Source organism: Rhinopithecus roxellana, chromosome 4 (assembly GCF_007565055.1).
Source record: "Rhinopithecus roxellana isolate Shanxi Qingling chromosome 4, ASM756505v1, whole genome shotgun sequence".
NCBI classification, from domain to species: Eukaryota; Metazoa; Chordata; class Mammalia; order Primates; family Cercopithecidae; genus Rhinopithecus; species Rhinopithecus roxellana.
This window is the reverse complement of record NC_044552.1, coordinates 170,805,607-170,825,935: the sequence shown is the minus strand read 5'-3', so window position 1 is coordinate 170,825,935 and position 20,329 is coordinate 170,805,607. Positions and strand designations below refer to the sequence as shown.

General features: G+C 34.0%; 1 long non-coding RNA gene across 1 annotated transcript in view; it reads left to right on the top strand.

Moving 5' to 3' along the window:
- The window catches only part of LOC115896935, a 28,417-nt gene extending 8,725 nt beyond the window's left edge, over positions 1–19,692 (top strand). The window contains exons 4-5 of the long non-coding RNA XR_004056866.1: positions 3,035–3,082; positions 16,566–19,692. This is a non-coding gene — a long non-coding RNA (uncharacterized LOC115896935). The remainder of the gene's footprint in view (positions 1–3,034; positions 3,083–16,565) is intronic.
- Positions 19,693–20,329: the final 637 nt, after the last annotated feature.

Genomic DNA, 20,329 nt, shown 5'->3' with positions numbered 1-20,329 from the left:
ATGAACATAAAAGTAGAAATTGCAGTGATGCAGCTTCAAGCCAAGGAATGCCAAGGGTTCCTGGCAACCAGCAGACTCTAGGAGGAGGCAAGGAAGGATTCTTCCCAAGATCTTTTAGAGGGAGCTTTCTAGGGTCCTGCCAACGCCTGAATTTTGGACTTCTAGCCTCTAGAACTGTGGCAAAATACATTTGTTTTGTATTTATCTACCCAACAGTTTTAAGGCAGTGCTAGGAAATTAATACAGCAGATGAATACAACAACAGAAAATATGTGAGTGATTTAACTATGGCTCATTTATGCATAAGCTTGGTAAGAAGTAAAGTGAGGATATGAGGAAAATCTTGAAAAATGAGAAAGTGGCAAGAACAAGGAATGAAAGTATTAATGGGATCAGATACTGTATAATGGGAGTTCTTGAGTAAGTGAGCTCAAGGAAAAAGAAAAAAATGGTGCCAAAGAACAGAATTTTTAAAATCAAAGTTCTGGCAGTAAAGGAAAATTCTGAGAGTACTAATATAGTTGGAAATTACCAGAGAAGTGGGGTTTCTAGTTTTCTGAATTGAGGAGGGCAAGGAGGTCAGAGATCATGTAGTTGTATGAATTATGTATAACAGTGATCCCCAACCCTGGCAAAATGTTAGAGTATGTTGGAAATCTTAAAAATATACTCAGGGCTCACACCAGACTCATTAACTGAGAATCTCAAAGCTCTGTTGCCCACCCCAGATATCTGAAAATCATAGGCTTAGAAAAACTCCCCAGTTTATTCTAAGGTGCAGACAGGGTTAAGAATGATTCTTAATAATATTCATAGTAGTAGTAGAGAAGATGGTAACTATGTGCAAAAATGATCATTGAATGTCAGGATAGGCCACAAGACTGGTTGATGACAACAATGAAGAGAAGTAGAGACTGGTGCAACCTGATAGCATGTGCCTCAAAAGAACTGGGGTTTGGAGGAAGCAAGGAGATAATCTATGAAGAGTAATGAGAAACAAAGAGGATATAAATAGGCATTACTTCTATATACCTTGGTATGTGGAAGATGGAAAAACAAACATTCCCCATTTTAGCAGACTACCATTAGGAGGGGATACAGTGGCATTAGTGAGCTAGGATTTGGTTAAAGGAAGAAAGTAAAATGAACATTCTGAGAAGAGGCTGAAGATACAGGAGTGAGTGCTGCTGATGGACAGAGGACACAGAGGAAGGGCTTTGGAAGTAGGTCAGCTTCTAGGAGAAAAACAGAGTCAAATGGACTCTGTTTTCTGCTAGAAGGCTGCAACTCATAGTAGTAACTGAGATAAGTAATGAGGGGACTCACAGTAGGATTAGTCTTGACTGATTCATAGGGGAAATTTGGTAATTAGTTTCCAAAGTGTGGTCCAAATCAGGAGCCTAAGCATCCCCTGGGAACTGGTTAGAAATGCATGTTCTCAGAATGTGCCTCCGACATACTGAATCAGACCTTCTGCGCTCAGCATCTGTTTCAATAGCCCTCCAGCGTGAACCTGATGCATGCTTAAGTTTAAGAACCATTGATCTAAATTCTTTACCTGGAAGGTATAAAACAGCTAGGGGTTTGTTCAGTCTTGAAGCTCAGGGTATTGAGATAGTTTGAAGAAGAGGTTATTTATATCACTTCTTGCCTGAGTTTAAATTGTGACTCTTGGGGCATTTATCACTGTGGAATTAAAACCTGAAAGTGACATGAAGATCTCTTTCTGATGTCTGATGTCTCTCAAAAGCCAGGGTTTTGTGGCACAGAGAGGATGAGGGGTGTAAAGGCTAGCCTTATTTGATTTGGTTGTTCTCACAGAGTCAGTGCTGAGCATATATGGGTGAAGGCTGATACATATAAACACCAATAACAATAAAAATAAGAATATATATGACCAAGGGTAATAACCTCAACTAATCAAAAGTTTATAAAATGAGTAAGACTTTGTGAAAATTCATGAGCTTATTATTATTATTATTATTTTATTTTGCTGTGGACTAGAGAAAACTTTGATTTTAACTAGCTTTGATTTGTGGTCCAATATTCTGTCCTAGCACCAACATTTCAGATTATGACTTCAGGGCAGCTCGCATGTCTTTCACTCTTAGTATTTAGAGAAACCGAAAGACCATTTTTTCTTATTTTTATTCTCTTTGTCTTTCTTGAAGAAATATTCAAATGAAATTTTCTATAATATTACAGTTAATATTTTACAATGTAAAACTAATTCATTGAGGTCAAATATTATTTGCTTGCAATCAGTATTAAACAACTTTTAATTCAAAGCAGACTCAATCATAATTAAAAGCTAAACAAACAAGCCCTTTTAAATGCTCTTCCCTATAATTCATATGTAACTTAAAATTTGTAGACTATGGCCAGGCGTGGTGGCTTATGCCTGTAATCCCAGCACTTTGGGAGGCCGAGGCAGGCAGATCACCTGAGGTCAGGAGTTCGAGACCAGCCTGGCCAACATGGTGAAACCCCATCTCTATTAAAAATACAAAAAATAGCAGGGCATGGTGACGGGCAGTTGTAGTCCCAGCTGCTGGGGAGGCTAGGACAGGGGAATTGCTTGAACCTGGGAGGGAGAGGTTTCAATGAGTCGAAATCACGCCACTGCACTCCAGTCTGGGAAACAAGAGTGAATCTCCATTAAAAAAAAAAAAAAAAAAAAAAAAAAAAGGTAGACTAATAAATTAGTATCCCGTTGTATTGAATGTGGCCTTAACTTTAAGAACCATTGATCTAAAGTCTATGGAATAGGCCACCTTCCCTTATGCTCACTACCTACATTTTTAAGATAATAGAGTTGCACCTTGGAAGAGAATTACTTTATTGCTATTTAAGGAAGTTTATTAATTGAAAAAAACATATAAGCACTTTGTATTTTGGCTTTCTCTACAGTTTGCTTTGCTCTCGTGTGCAACATACATTTTATCTTTTGTTTAGTTTTATTCTCAATAGTACAAGATATGAATTTGGCATCACTAATATCCACTTCTCATTCCTTTAATATCTGAACTTGCAGAAACTGAACGAGTCAAAGAGGAGGTTGGTGCTGTTTCAAGTAAAAAAGGTAAATGCAGCTTAAAGATAAAGATGTCATGACTATAACTTATTTCTGCTAAGGTTTCTAGCAATGTATTGTTTTGTGCTTAGAGAAGAGCTCTATTTATTTATTTTACTAGTTTGTTGATATACAAACAAACCTATTTTGCACAAGATTTTATCGTTACTGTTCTAAAGCAAAAACGTGTTATTCCTTTAGGACCATAAATTAAAGCTAGTTATGCTAGTCAAATTGCAAGTTAATTTTGAAAAATTATAGAAATGTAACTGTTTAAACTCCGTAGGATCCCCAACATCTGGAGAGCATTCGAGTGCAATATACTGCCTTAAAAGATTAGAAATCGAATAAATGAAACTTTAACTAAAAGTACTCACATGAACAAAATTCACTTTGTTCAAGAATGGTATAAAAATATGAAATGTATTATGTGAGATGCTGACTTGGAGACATTTCACTTTAAGAAATACATTGGGAAGTCTGAAATGAAATCAGTAATGTAGCCAATGTCTTTGGAAGTATAGCAAGAGACAATTTAATAAGCCTGTCCTCAAAATACACTTATGAATACACACACACAAACCTACACACATACCCTTACACACATACCCCACTAAAACCACATAACATGTTCTCTTAAAAGACTATTTTATTGCACATGCTTTATAAAGAAAACATATAACAGGATTGTAGGGAACTATAAAATATATATGGCACATATTCACATACTCAATCCCAAACAATGTATACATATGAATATAAATGAATATAGGAATGTAACTTAATATCTAATATAAATTTATGTTTATTGATAAATACGATATAAATTAATGTTATTACATAAATTAATTTATTGATTATTTTATATATACATATATCTCTGGAAAAGCAACAAAGATTATATAGTGAATTCTTTAAGAAAAATATGAACTGTATTTGAAGGTAACAATTAGAGGTAATTAAGTTATTGATATTAATAGATGTTCTCTTTCAAATACAACTCTATTGTTCTGAATTTACAGTAGAGATAAAATCTGTTTCCTAGTCATCTCTTTTTCTTATAATCTAATATTTGTGATGTCAAATTTTAACTAGGTGGTCATGATACATCTTTCATTGACATCATTTGTACTATAAATGGCAGAGTAATTTATTTATCAGAAGTTCTTATTATGTGGTGTCATATTCTGGAATCGACATTGCTCATTGGTATTAGGTGAAATGTGGGTTAAACTTGTTTGCTTCAAGAAGAGTAACTGTAGTAACAAGAAAAAACTGAGTCTTAATATAGAGTCAGAGAAAATCACTAACCTAGACATAGATGCAGAGTTCATGGGCCCAGTAAGTGGACTTAAGGTCACGACACTGATTTATGTTGAAAGAAGAACAGAAGTGTGGCCAACTTGTGTTCAAAATTTAGACAAGGCTAAAAGCAACAAATGTCCAAACAGCAGAAGATAGGTTTCTTTTGTAGTAATATTTTATTTTTATTTTATTATTAGTATTTTTTTTTTATTTTTTTGAGACAGAGTCTTGCTCTGTCACCAGGCTGGAGTGCAGTGGCTCACTGCAAACTCTGCCTCCCAGGTTCAAGCAATTCTCCTGCCTCAGCCTCCTGAGTAGCTGGGATCACAGGCACACACCATCACGCCCAGCTAATATTTGTATTTTTAGTAGAGACAGAGTTTCACCATGTTGGCCAAGGTGGTCTCAATCTCTTAACATTGTGATCTGCTCGCCTCAGCCTCTCAAAGTGTTGGAATTACAGGAGTGAGCCACCATGCCCAGCTGGAATTAGATTTTATATTCAGAGCTTTAGTGAATCCATGTTGTGGAAGACAGTTTGGAGACATAGTTAAGAAGCAAAGATTGTACTCCTAGTAGCTGATCTGTAGACTCTGTGCTCTGTGTCACTGGGAGCCTGGATATTGTTAGAAGAAAACCCTTGGCCAAATTATATTTAACAGTGTTTAATTGAGCAAAAAATGGTTCATGAATTGGGCAGCTTCCTGAGCTAGAGTAGGCTCAGAGAAACTTCAGCATAGCCCCATCGTGGAAGGATTTATGCACAGAAAAAGGAACATAACATACAGAAAAAGAAAGTGAGATACAGAAACAGCTAGATTGGTTACAGCTTGACGTTTGCTTTTTTTGGACACAGTTTGAACAACTGGTCCCCTTTGGTTGGCCAAAACTTGGTGATTAGCACAAGAGTAGATTACAGCCTGTTTCTACCTCCATTTGGGTTCACTATGTACAGAGAAACCTCTAGGTCAAACGCAAAATAAGGAGGCAACTTCAGGCTAGGCTTGATTGAACAGTATTTAGGGTAGAAATACAAGCTCACATAGTATGGGCTTCAATCAGGACAAATTGGAGTTAGCAGAGAGACAGAATTGAAATTGAACCATCAATTAGTGAACTCACCAAGAGTCCTCAACTGAAAGTGCTCACTGAATTTATAGAGTATGGCCAAACATTTTGGTTGGGGTTAAGTAGACTTGCTTGTCAGGCTTGGAGAGAAGTGAAAGAAAATAAATTATCTATCTATTCACACACATTGTTGACATCAACTACTTTGCTTCTAGTTGATCATAGATATTATACCCCAATTCTCAATTTAAATATAATTCTACATACTGAGTTTATTTTCAACTACAGAATGAACAGAAGTAAATGTTCTTTTGAAAGTGACATAATTGTTTTAAAACTCATGAAGGATTTTACCAATTTGACAAATAACAAACAAAAATCAAAGGAGACTTTTCTCATTTGTCAAGTAACTTGTTCATCTCCTACCTCTCACCGACGATCGGCTGTGCATGAAAAAATATATTGTTTTCATCACATATTTACTACCCAATCCCCAAATTCTACAATACTTAGCATACTTTACAACTTGTCCACCTCTAGCCTTTCACATGTAAGTAGAAAAAGAAAGTAATTTTTTTGGTTTTTAAGGTATTAAAAAATTGTTCTAAATCGAGGCTTAAACTAGGAACTGTGTGCAATGTTAAGTGGTAATTACTAATTTTGTAATTGTTTTAAAGTTCTTGAAGATGAAGAATAATATTTTAAGGTGTTAACTGTAATGTGTCTATTTATATGTAGCATAAATTGTCTTATCTTAAGCCTACTTTTAAGTCATATTTTATTTGGAGATATATAGTATTTAATCATTCATATAATATCAGTTTGCTAATTTATTTTGATTTTCACCTTGCAGTTTTCTAATCATTTTCATATTTACTCACCATATATGGGTTATATATTATATGAAAAATCAAGAAAAATTTTAAATGTTAATATTATTCTTGAGTTATTTAAAATACTAAAAATATGTGAATCTTTATTAAGTCACTAAGTTGGCCTGAAGTTTTACCATCAATGAAAGTTTTTTGTATTACCATATTTCAAGGTTGAAAGCCATCAGGCTAGAGATATAAATACAGGTAAAGTTCTACCCGAAGTTTAAAAATTAATTTTACCTGGGGAAAAGACAATATTTAGGGCATAAAATGACTTTAGAGTTAAGCCCTAAATAAGAGATGGGGTTTTGCTATGTAAATGAGTTTGAAAAAAAATCCTGGGCATAGATTCGAGAGCAAGGCAAAGTGATACAAATTTGTAGTATGCGTATGAGGAACAGCAGTAATCTCAAAACCATTGTAGGAATTAATATAACCTGGGCTAAGAATCCAGTAAAAGGGCCTTATTTTAAAATTGGACTTGATTCCATGGGGAATTAGGGAGGTGGTGAAAAATTGGAAGTGTATAAATAACACTCAAACATATGCTTTAGGAAGAGTAACTCATACAGGAAAATTTTGAAATAGGCAGATTAGGAAGATTCTCAACAATGTAGTGACCTGTATTAGGACTTGAACTAGGGCATTAGTTATGAGATTGGAAGGGAGAGAAATTACGTTAGCACTAATAAAGAAGTAGATTCAGTGGAATTTCATAACTGATGATAAGCTTTGGGAGGGAAGAAAATAAAAATAATTTAATGACAATAGCCTTCTTCAGACCGGCTGCTAGAAGAATATTGTTAATATTCTTAATAACAACGAAAAAGAAAAGCGAAAGAATGTGGAGAGGAAAGGCAAGATTAATTTTAGATAAATTTAAGTCAAAGTGCTAGTAGCACATGAAGGTAGCATCACATAGGTAGTTCTGGAAGTAAAACTAGAGCTCCAGACAACGATAGGCTGGAGATGTATACATGGATGCCCTTTGCGTGGAGGTAATTGAGCTTGTCGCAGTGAGATAAGGTAACACTTATATTCGCATTTGTTTGGGGAAAGAACAAGGAGAAATATAAAAGCAGACTAAAATAACTTCAGTAACTGCAGAAAAAAAAGACTTTCAATAGAAAGGTGGTGGTCATGGGATTGTCAGGTACATAATATATTAATAATTTTCAATACAGAATTCTCAGAGGAGTGACACTCAAAAAACCAAAAGAGTGACAAATTGAATGAGGAAAGAGGGAGTGAAGTGTATGAGAAATGATGATGAAGATAGTTGGCTGGGAATAAAAAATAGCTGGTGTTTTTATTTAACCTATATCCATCTCTCTCTTTTTTTTTTTTTTTTTTCTATTATACTTTAAGTTCTGGGGTACCTGTGCAGAACGTGCAGTTTTATTACGTGGGTATATATGTGCCATGGTGGTTTGCTGAACCCATCAACCCGTCATCTACATTAGGTGTTTCTCCTAATGCTATCCCTCCCTTTGTCCCCCACCCACTGACAGGCCCTGGCATGTGATGTTCCCCTCCCTGCGTCCATATGTTCTCACTGTTAAACTCCCACTTATGAGTGAGAACATGAGGTGTTTGGTTTTCTGTTCCTGTGTTAGTTTGCTGAGAATGATGGTTTCCACCTTCATCCATGTCTCTGCAAAGGACATGAACTCATCTTTTTTTTGTGTGTGTGGCTGCATAGTATTCCATGGTGTTCAACCATTGTGGAAGACAGTGTGGCAATTCCTCAGGGATCTAGAACGAGAAATACCATTTGACCCAGCAATCCCATTACTGGGTATATATACCTAAAGGATTATAAACCATTCTACTGTAAAGACACATGCACACATATGTTTATGGCGGCACTATTCACAATAGCAAAGACTTGAAACCAAACCAAATGCCCATCAATGATAGACTGGATAAAGAAAATGTGGCACATATCCATCTCTCTTTTAGTCTCAGAGGTAGTGTTTCTCCTTCTTTTCAAGACCAGTTTCTCCAGTTTTTCCTTCCAAATCAGTTATCCATCCCATTTTCTGGCATCCTCCTCTTTTATTGTTACTGGCATTGTTCCTCATCTTGGAAATGTTTTTTCCCTGATTCAAAATTATTTCTTTTCCTTGATTTACATCTTTTTCTCTCTCTCTGTCTCTCTCTCTGTCTCTCTACCATTTTATCTCCTTCCCATGTTAGCCAACTTTCTGAATGCTGGAGTCCTAGCGCTGCCTCTGGCCTTCCACAAAGACTAAGCTCCTGCCCCTGCCATGCCACTGAAGCTCCAGCCAGTGCTGATGACATCATCATTGCTAAGCCAACAGAACCCTTCCATCCTCATGTTACTAGATTTCTCATTGCATTTATTACTTTGTCTCTTCTCCAAACTTCTCTGTTGTTGGGTTACCATGACAGTATAGTCTGCTGGTTCTCTCCATATGGCTGGCCTTTATTTCTGGCTTCTTTGTGTTTTTTTCTTTCATCTGTTGCCTGGTAATTGTTGGTGTTCCTCATAATTCATTATTAATCCTCTGAACTTCTCATTCTGTACCATTTTCTTTTGAGATATATCCGCTTTCAAAGTTGAAACCCTGCCCTATATCATGAAGTATTTTCAATCCTGTGTCCCCATCTCAGAGTTTTTTATGAATTTCAGGCTCGTATGTTCAACTGCCCAATAAATACCTTCAAATTCACCTTCACAATAGCTAATGCATGCTGGGCTTAATACCTAGGTGATAGGTTGATAGGTGCAGCAAACTACCATAGCACACGTTTACATATGTAACAAACCTGCACTTCCTGCACTTGTACCCCGGAACTTAAAATAAAACTAACAATTAAAAAAAAAAAAATTCCCCTTCACGGCCAGGCGCAATGGCTCATGCCTATAATCCCAGCACTTTGGGAGGCTGAGGCGGGCAGATCACAAGGTCAGGAGATCGAGACCATCCTGGCTAATAACGGTGAAACCTCGTCTCTACTAAAAATACAAAAAAAATTAGCCAGGTGTGGTGGTGGGCACCTGTAGTCCCAGCTACTTGGGAGGCTGAGGCAGGAGAATGGCGTGAACCCAGGAGGTGGAGCTTGAGGTGAACCGAGATCACACCACTGCACTCCAGCCTGGGCGACAGAGCGAGACTCCATCTCAAAAAAAAAAAAAAAAAAAAAAAAAAAAAAAATTTTCCCTTCACATTCAACCTTTCTTAATCTAAACTCCTCATTGTCTCTTTCCGACTTACTCTTTCTGTTTCTTGAGCATATTTTCTCTTATTTGTAGCCATTACTACCATACTAATTCAAGGCTTCAGTGTCTTCTACCAGAACAACTGAAATAACCTCATGCTGCCCTGATGTTTTTATTTTTATTCCACTAATATTCATGTAGTAGAACACCCCAATAGCCACAATAATTCAGTAAAACCACAAAACTGAATAAACCACTTAAAATTTAATACTCTGTTCCCCAGTTTTCCATAAACTAAAATCCAAGCTTGTTAAAATGGCATATAGCATGCCTCAAGAACTGGGTCCTATATCCTTTCCAACTTCATCTTTTGACATGCCTTGTTTTCTATGCTACAATAATCCCATAATGCTATGTTCATAATTCCAAGTATGTTAGAAGACTGTAGGAAGATTGGAGCAGGAAGTGATAGCCTTGTGAACAGATTAAGTAGTTAACATCACCTGAGAATTGATGAGAAACCTCTCTTTCCTCTTTCCACTATAATATGTATCTGGAGACCAAATTGATGCAATATTTTTTCTTTCATAATTAGTGATTTATTCCAATGTTTCAGTCAATGACCTCTCCAGGCAGTACCTGTAAAATCTGAATAGATCCTGGAGAGTTCTTATATTTCTGGCAGTGTCTTATATCTTTGGAAAAGTAACATTTTATCTTTGGAAATAATAGTTCATCATGCTACAGCTGTAGGTCTACCTCTCGGAAGTAATATGTGTCATATGAGAGACATTTCAAACCACTGCACAATATTTTCTTACCACTTCTCACTTCCTCACCACTATTCTAGCATACTTCTCCTCCAGATAAGTCTCACTTCTCCTTTAAAACTACCTACTAGGCTGGGCACGGTGGCTCACGCCTGTAATCCCAGTGGTTTGGGAGGCCGAGGCAGGTGGATCACCTGAGGTGAGGAGTTCAAGACCATCCTGACCAACATGGTGAAACCCTGTCTCTACCAAAATAATGATGATGATAATAATAATAATAATAATAATGATAATGATAAAATAAGTAAATACAAAAAAATTAGCCAGGCATGGTGGCGGGCACCTGTAATCGTAGCTACTTGGGAGGCTGAGCTAGGAGAATCGCTTGAACCCAGGAAGTGGAGGTTGCAGTGAGCCAAGATTGTGCCATTGCACTCCAGCCTGGGCAACAAGAGCAAAGCTCTATTAAAAAAAAAAAAAAGTACCTGCTAATACTGCTAATAAAGGGCATACATAAAAGCCTCCATGGGTGATATGGGGAAAAAAAGGAGGGATGTCTACTGTATTGGAGAATTGTGTGCTGAAGGAAAATTGTAGGGAAGAACAGTGAAATAAAAGCCTGAAACTACATAAAACCAACACCCCAGCTCCCAATTTAGCTCAAGAATAGCCCTAATCTGGGCATTACATTCCAAGTGTTAGCTGCTTTGTTTCCTTTTCATTAGTTTTGATTTTTGAAGTAGTGAAATACTAATCTACCTTTTTAAAGGAAGCTTCTACAAGTGTAGAAAAAAGAGAATTTCTTCACTCAGCACTAAAGGATATTCCAGTTACCTTGTGGTATAGAAAGTGAAATTGATGACGGTCTTCTTTTGACTCTAGGCAGTAAAAAAATTCACTTACTTAGATGGGCTGCTTATTTCTAATGTTTGCTCTTCATAGAATTAGAAGTGATGAATTTTACATTAGAACCAGAAATGAAAGGATAAACATTTTATGTGAAATGTCATCTTCCCTGTATGGATAATCAGCATTTCCAGTGATCTTTTGTGAGCAACAAAAAACATAGTGTTTTAAAGGACTAGCCTCCTCTATTTAATATGTGTGCCAGGAATTATGAACCTATCATTGGAAAGAAAATTTGGTCTTTATAGGTAAGTCACATTTCAGTTGTTTTCTGAGAGACATTTACTCTTTAGGGGATTCAATTAAAATAACTAAAAAACACATATTTCCTAAACATACTTATAATGATTATTCTGAATAAAAGAATTATGAATAGGAATACCTACCTATGTGGCTCTATTACAGTTACAAATGGTCAACGTTTTATTTCCATGTTGATTTGAGACAGAACATTCATAGAATAGACTCAGGTACCACACATCTTACTAGCCTCTTATAGCGTACATTGTAAAGTGTAGCTCTAATTTGGCTTTCAAAGGTTTCTGCATTTGGTCCTATTCTCTATTTTTAGACTATCCCTTATCTCCTCTCTGGAAATCCTCTGCTCCAACTACACTCCTCTAGGAACATCTAAGTCTTTCCCACTCCTTTGCTTTTCCTCATGTATCATTGGCTACACTTAAAATCTCCTTTTCCAGGAAAACCACTAACATTGAAACTGATCTCTTTTCTCTCTCAACTGAAAATATTTATTATCAAGACATATCTTTTGTCAAGTGATACATCTAATCACAAAACAAATACATATTAATTAATTATGTTAGGAGCAATGCTAGGTGCTATGGTAAATGTAAGTAATACGTTTCTAAGTATTCTATAAGTCAAAGAAAAAGAGTGGAATTTTGGAGATCTAATGAACAAATGTATGATAAAATTTATATGCTTTTAGAAACATTCATCAGAAAAGAAAAAAGGATGAATAACAGATAGCTAAGAAGTCAATATTTTTTAATTCATAAAATTAAACCCAAGGAAAGTAAAAGGAAGAGAAATAAATGAAAGAGCAGAAGCTATTAATTTAGAAATCAAGTAGTACAACAGGAAAAGTCAAAATATTATCAATAAAATACAATAAAAATTGTGAATGCTTATGAAAATATATTAAGAAAAAAAGAAGGTACAAAATATCAATATCAGAAATAAAAAGGGATCATCATTACAGATTCTATAGATAATAAGCAAATACAAAGATTTTCTAATAAACTAAAACATTTTAATAAAATTAAAATTTTAAATATATAATTGTAATTCTGTTCCCCTCCCTCAATTTTAGCCAGATGGTTTCACTGGTGATTTATTTCAAACATTTAAGAAAAAATTTATATATATATATAAATTTCTTGTGAACCTAGAGGCATAGTTCTAAACAAAATATTAGCAGATTAAGTCTGCTAGTACGTATGAAAGATAAAATGCAGTCAAGTTGGTTTAATCTCAGAAACGCAAGCTCAAAAAGTTAAAATACACACAAATTGATGTAATTAGCCAGAATAAAAGGAAACTATATTCATCATAGTAGATGTATTTGATATGATTCATCACCAGAGTAGAAACTTACTTAATCTGATACAACATCTGCAAAAACCATTAGCAAGCATCATACCTAATGGAAGAAATTAAAGGTTTTCCCTCTGCTAATCAAAACAAAATAAGGATGTTTGCGATCACCACTTCTATCACACACCATAGTGGGTTATCCATCCAGTGCAGTAAGATGAGAAAAAGATGTCATAAGTATGCAAATAAAGAAGTAAGAAGTAAAACACATTATTCACAAATGATATGATTATCCCCTTAAAAAATTCAAAACAATTCTATAGAGGAAAATCGCTACAACTGAGTGACTAGCAAGTTTTCTGCATAAACTGTCAAATGAAACATAACTTTGCTTTAGAAATCAAGAGCAAAACTTTGGAAAATAGAGTGAAAGATGACTACAATGCTGTTCTAATATGATAGCATCAAATTCATAAAGTCCTTGAAATAAATGTAACAAATTATGTATAACATTCTTGAAGATCTCTTGCATTTTAACACATGTGTGAAATTAAGGAATACAAAACTCAATGGAGGGATATTTTATGTTCACCAATCAGAAGACTTGATTTTGTAAAGTTATCGATTCTCAGATTGATCTATGGATTCATCATAATCCCAATCAAAATCCTAGCAGATTTCTTGTGGTCGCTATTGTTTTATTTAAATTGATAAGCTGACTCGATTTTCATATGAAAAAGCAAATGTCTAAGAATAGCCAAGACAATCCTGAACAAGATCAAACTAGAAGGTTTGTATAAGTAGATATCAAGAATTATCTTAAACCTACAGTAGTAATTAAGACTGAGTGGTATCAGTAAGGAAAAAAGTGAACTTTTATCTCATATCATACACAAATAATAATTCAGTGGATTGGATTTCTAAATTTAAATGATTAAAAATTATAATGCTACCAGGAAAAAAATGTGGAAAATTTAAAGTATAACCATAGTGGAGGCAAATCCTTTTAAATAGAATACAAAAAGCATTAGTGACAAAGGAAAGACTGATAAATCAAATTTAATTACCATTAAAACTCCTGTTAATGTAAACCAGAGAGAAAAAATGTAAGTGGAAAAAGACATTTACAGTATATGTATACATATGTGTGTGTGTGTATATATATATATATATCTTTAAAAAGACTCATTTAGAATATTACAAATGCATATAAATCAATTTAAAAAACATAAAGAAATTAGGCAATAATCTAAAGAGGCACTCCACAGAAGAGGTTTTCTAAATGCCAATAAGTATATGAGAAGCATGTGGCATTATTACGTATCAGGAAAGACTGAAATTAAAGCCAACATATGATACTACTACATAGAAAGACTGATATTTTTCTAAGAGACAATATTAGGACTTGTGCAATTTAAAAGAAAATTGTTTATTTTATTTTATTTTACTTTATTTTATTTTATCGTTACAGTGTAAGGGAAAGATATGAATGAAATTAGCACATCCTTTCCCTACTTAGATCTCTTGTGCTTCCAGAATCTTATTGCTAGTGTCTGAAATTCTGGAGAAGTTTTAGCCATTATCTCTTCAAATATCACTTCTTCCTCACACTCTCTAATCTTTTATTTTATAAGTTCAATTGGATGTATGTTAAGATGAATTGTATCTTCTCTAGGTCTGTTAACCTCTTGTATATTTTCCATCTTTTTGTTTCTCTGGGGTGAATTCCAGGCAATTTCTTCAGATATGTATTTCCACATTGCACTTTACTCCTTACCTACGTCCAACTCATCTATGAACAATGTTAATGTTATTTTTGTGGAAATTTTTTTTATTTTTCCAATTTAATTTGCCTTTTAAAGAAAACGTATTATAGCCCTAGAATAAGATTGGATGAATAAATAGGAGTTAGCTTGTAAAAGTGAGATGATTGTGTTTTAGGCAGAAGTACATAAAATAATTACAGCTTGTATTTACTGAGTTATGTGGCTGCCACTGGACTGATTTTCTTAAATTGTTTTCACATAGACCTTAAAACAGCCCTTGTAGCACTATCTGTGTTTTTAACGTAAAGAGTAAGGCTCAAGGTAAAATAATGTGCACTCGTTTTTGCAGCAATTCAATGGTAACACTGGACTGTACACTCTAAAACATTCATTGCTCCTTCTTCTAGGACACATAATCCATTAGAATAACCAGAATTGTGGTTGCCCTTCAAGGGAATTTGATAATTCCAGGCTAAACTGCATAGTTCTTTTCTGGTAATAAATCAGTTCTGGAAAGTCATCTCAGGAGTATCTTGGGACTTGTGCCTTTATTTCAGCATTAAAGGCCAACTTGCTTAACCCTTCCCAGTGTCCTAACCCTAATACTGACTATAATCTGACAAAAACAGGAAAATAAAGAACATAGCATTCATTGGCATTTACCCTGTAATACCTTGTGTTATATAAGATTTCTCTACAGGTGTGATTTGTGAGGTTCATGCATATCTATTTGCTTTTTAGTTTAACATCTTCCTTGCTTCACAGTCATATGGTTTGCTCTATTTTTGGGTCTTAATTGGGTAAAATAATAGGTTACTTTCCTGGAAATATAGGGTATTTTTTCTAACCAGTGCATATTCAATTTTTTGGATATCTTTTTGTTTCAACAGATATAATTAAAGGTGAAATTCACTTCCTTTTCTCCCTCTCTCCTTCCTTCCTTCTTTCCTTCTTAATTGCATTGACTTTTTTTAAATTACATTGAAAGATCAGGACAGTTACTTTATAGACATTTTGGATTGGTCTGATTATTTCTTCACAATATGGTTTAACATATTCTGTACATCCTGTATTTGATTAAACTGAAAGCTAAATCTGGCTTAGCTAAATTTCAGTTGGATACTTGGGAAATAATACTTTAGAGATGATACTGTATATGCCACATGGCACCTCATCAGGAGCACAAGATGTCTGGATATCCTGATATGAATGAATGTTTCTAAGTTTCATCGATGGGTTAGGTTGGCTACAGACACATTTCTTCATTTTAAAGTTGTGTTTTTTCCTCTTGCAGTTCTATGTGGGATGATACTTGGGTGCAATGGCAGTAATCAGTTCCTCATCAATCTTTCATCTAATCGTTGCTAATGAACTCTGAATATTTTCTTGAATTAGTTTTTTCAATGGGGTGCACCAATTCTGAGTGAATAATTTGTACTGTTCTACTCTTTGACTGTCAACTACTGTAAATAGGTAAACAGTGAATACTTCACTGAGAGCAAAACATCTTAGAGAAAGGCTACAGCACCCAGATAATCCTTTTTGGGTTACTGATGATTTGGGATGTTTTCATTTCATATTTAAATGAATCTAAAGCATGACTACACTATTCTTTCAGCTGATTAAACCATGTTAAGTGTGAATTTAAAGGAGCATCTAGTTGACATTTACAAGACACTAAGGGACTCCAGAAATAACCTGGAATGTAAGTAGATTAATCATAGTCCTGTCAAGTGGAATTCTATGTAGAGCTTGTTTATCAAAGCGGAGTGTAAAGGAATAAATCAGATACGATTGTAGAAATGTAGGCAAAATAATGCAAAGGATTGTCACATTTTTTCTCTAATTATTTAGATATAAAATCTGGTTTCAATTGCATTATTAAAGAAATGAGAAATGTTTAAGAAGCTTCAAAATAACTTGTGTAAAAGAAAAAGTTCGTATTGAAAGAACTCCAATTTTTTTTTTTTTTTTTTTTTTTTTTTTTTTTTTTTTTTTTTGAGCAGAAGCAGTATTTCTGTCTGGAACTCTTCTTTAAAACTTATCTTTGTTTTGCAGCTGTACCTGGAAAGAAGGAAGAGAAAACAACCAAGACAGTGGAGCAAGGTAAAAAAAACTGAAGGAGGTTGACATTATCTTCTTTAGAAAGACAACAGCATGCGGAGGAGAGCACTGGATTCAGACAGGCGGAAGACAATAACCTTTAAGTCTGTTGCTCTTTATCACTGTCCTTGCATGTTTTTCTGTGCCAGGGAGAATGTGAGACAGCAATCTGGGTTGGTCTTTCTTTTGTGTAACTAAACTTTGAATATCAGTTCCGAACAGGAAAACTCCACAAACTGCTTAATTACATCAGGAGACATGCTGAAGATGGTTGGGAATAAGACAATGATCCGGGGGAACTGGTAGACATATTCCGATTTGATTTGTGGTTTTAACACCACCTTACTGATCATAATTTGAAAAATAAAGATGGCCCAGTCCTATATATGCAACAACTATTTCTATTGCTTGAAAAAATAATATGTAAAAGTTAGAACGAAGAAAACAGCAAAAGTAAGTTGAGTATATTATGACATATGACATATTATGATTTCAACTATTCATTCTCCCAAGAGCTCTGAAATTTCAGTGTTATAAACTATAATGATATAAAATAGTTAATGCATTTTTTTTTGTATTTGTGTAGCTGTATCATAAATAGATCACTCCAGACTCTGCTTGAGAAAAATGCTACAGTACACTAAACTTAAAACATTTAAAGTGATATGGTTTCTCTTAGAGCTCAAGTGTGCCAATAATTTTAATTGTTGTTCCCTCATGTCTTTGCTTTTGTATAATACTATATTTATTATAATAAATTAAATTAGAACTTGCAATAATTTTGTCAAGAACAAAATCTAAATGATTTCTCCTTCAAATTTGAGATGCAATTAAATTTATGAAATCCTAATATCAGAAGTTAAGAACTTTTGACATAAATATATCAAGAAAATCCTTCAATCCCTCACATGTCAAATAAATAAACTAAAGTTAAGAATTCAGTTAAGTAAAAAGATTGGTTAAGAATTTATTTCCTTGGGCTTTTCAAAATAAAATCCTATTATAATTGCATGGAAAATGTTTTCCAATTTATTTTGGCTTCTGGGGACTCTGAAATTTTACAATTCAGTAGATGTTTCTGTCGGTTTCTTTCTGAAGAAGAGTGGAATTTTAGTTTCTGAAATATGAAGTGGGAACACTGCATCCTAATTTCAGTGTGTTCAGTTATACACGTTTCTGAGTCTAAATTTATTCTTTAAAAAATAAAGATAATTATCCCTGACCTGCCTATCTGACAAGATGTTGTACAGGTCAAACATGAAAACGTATGTGAAAGGATATTAAAATTTGTAAACTTCTAGATAAGCATGTAACACATACTTAGGCGTTTGTTCTTATAAAATCAGTTTCAACACAGATGACATAAATTATCAAACTACTTTGATTTCATTGAGTTTATAGCTTTCCCCCTCTAGTATAAACGTGCTGATTACTTATGACATTCATAGGTTGTTTTCATAACCACAATATATCAAAAGAAAATTGACTAGAATATGAAACACCCATGCTAATAATAGTACCGAACAGACAACTGATTTGAAAACAGATTGTTTCTTTCTTCTTATCATCACATTGGTGTCAGTTTCATTAATTCTATAATGTCTCCTCTAGTGGACAAGAGACTGGAAATGGTTCATAAAGATATGATCTTACTCCTTCAGATGATTTTATAATTTTGTCTCCTAAAATCTTTTATCTTATCAAAGCTTAGGCTCTTGCATTGTGTGAAAAAGATGAGGTTCTTTCAATGGCTATTTTTATATTGACTTAGTAAATCATTTCAATTTTAAATATTGTATGACAATGGCCTCATAATTTTCAACCATAACAATCATAGGAAATAATATATTTGGATATTTTGCATATTTTTATGATAGTATATCTATTCCTAATAACTGATATGAAAAATAGATATTTTGTGCTTTTAATGAAGTAATATGAGAAGTGATAAATAATGACATTCTATAAATTTTCTCATATTATTCTAATAGTTATGCATAATGGTTTAAGACTTCTATACTTTGCTTTGTTATGTAGTTTTTAGTTATCTTCAGAAGTATAAATAATCTATTACTAGTTTATAATTCATTGAAATACAGTTAAATCCTCTTTAAAGATTTATTTTTATTTATTTGTTTGAACATGTGCACTTTATTTAGAAAAATTATATGATTTTTGTAACTCTTAATGGAGTTTAAGTACACTTTGTGATCAAAGTATAATTGTGCATATTGAATCTCTGGACTTAAATACTTATGGATATTCCAGTATCTCAAAATGAAGTTGAAAGTTTTATTACACAATAGTGTAGTATTCAATTCTCTTAACAATTAAAAGTCACTTCAAAAGTCAATTAAGTAGAAACAGGACAAAAAATATTTTTGGGAAATTAAATAAAATTTGATTGTCTACTAACCATCAAGAATAAATTTTAACATAATTAGTAAACATTTTATTAAGTGTAAAGTTGGAGCCTGTTGATCATAAATGTATCAGAGTTCACTTCACTATAATAAAAGATTCAACTTTGCCTTAAATTAAGGAATGTTTCAAAGTTCATAAATAGGCTAATTTGTGTCCACTTGAAGAGTTTCTTTCTTCGCTTTTGATGCTATTCTGTAAACAATGGTTCCCTATGTAATTGTAATAGTGTTTTACATTGTCACAACACCAGGCAAAACCCAAGTGCTATTGCAAGCTTTGTAAAGCTGTCACTGTCCTCATCCACCTTATCAGATTCTTCTCTTCTTTGTGTATGCACTGGTCCTTTTGAAATCTGTGATGTGTACTGATTGTAGATTTATTCCATACTTTCAAGTGAATGTTAATATCTAAGAGTAATGATTTCCCTGAGAAAGTTTTATCCATTTGAATATAATGAATGTTCATATTTCTTGGTGTATCAAAGTTATAACAAAAGAGGGAAATAATTTTTCATTTAAAATCAATGAAGTAAAACAAGATTTAGTTAACACAATTGTATTTAATTATTTGCTTAATATGTATTATAAAATAACTTATTTGCACATGTTGACTAAGTCATGCTGTTGACCCTCAATAAATGTTAAATTATAATAACAATATTATAGATTCCTGTGAATTCTAAACTTTTTGAAAATACTTTGTGCTTTGGTTGTTTAATATTTATTGAGCGCCCACAACTGGCTAGGCGCTGGGGAATGGGTATGAGGGGTATGGCATGGGCTTTGGAGAGAAGATAGTCTATACGAAGGCAATGCATGAAAATGAGCATACTCTCCTTGTTCATGTAGTTTATATATTTTCAAGAGAACCATTAGCAATTCAGTTCTCCACTCCACTGTCTCACTTACTCACATAATACATTTTACTTCTTCTTACACTTATTTTACTTAATATTATGAAAACAATTTATTCTTATAATTATTTTATCTCATTAATGGGAAATTACTTTCTAGTGCCTCCTTTTTTTTTTTTTTTTTTTTTTTTTAGAGACAGAGTCTCACTCTATCGCCCAGGTGGCTGGAGTACAGTGGCACGATCTTGGCTCACTGCAAGCTCCACCTCCCTGGTTCACACCATTCTCCTGCCTCAGCCTCCCAAGTTAGCTGGGACTACAGGTGCCTGCCACCTTGCCCGGCTAATTTTTTGTATTTTTAGTAGAGATGGGCTTTCACCGTGTTAGCCAGGATGGTCTCGATCTCCTGACCTCACGATCCGCCCGCCTTGGCCTCCCAAAG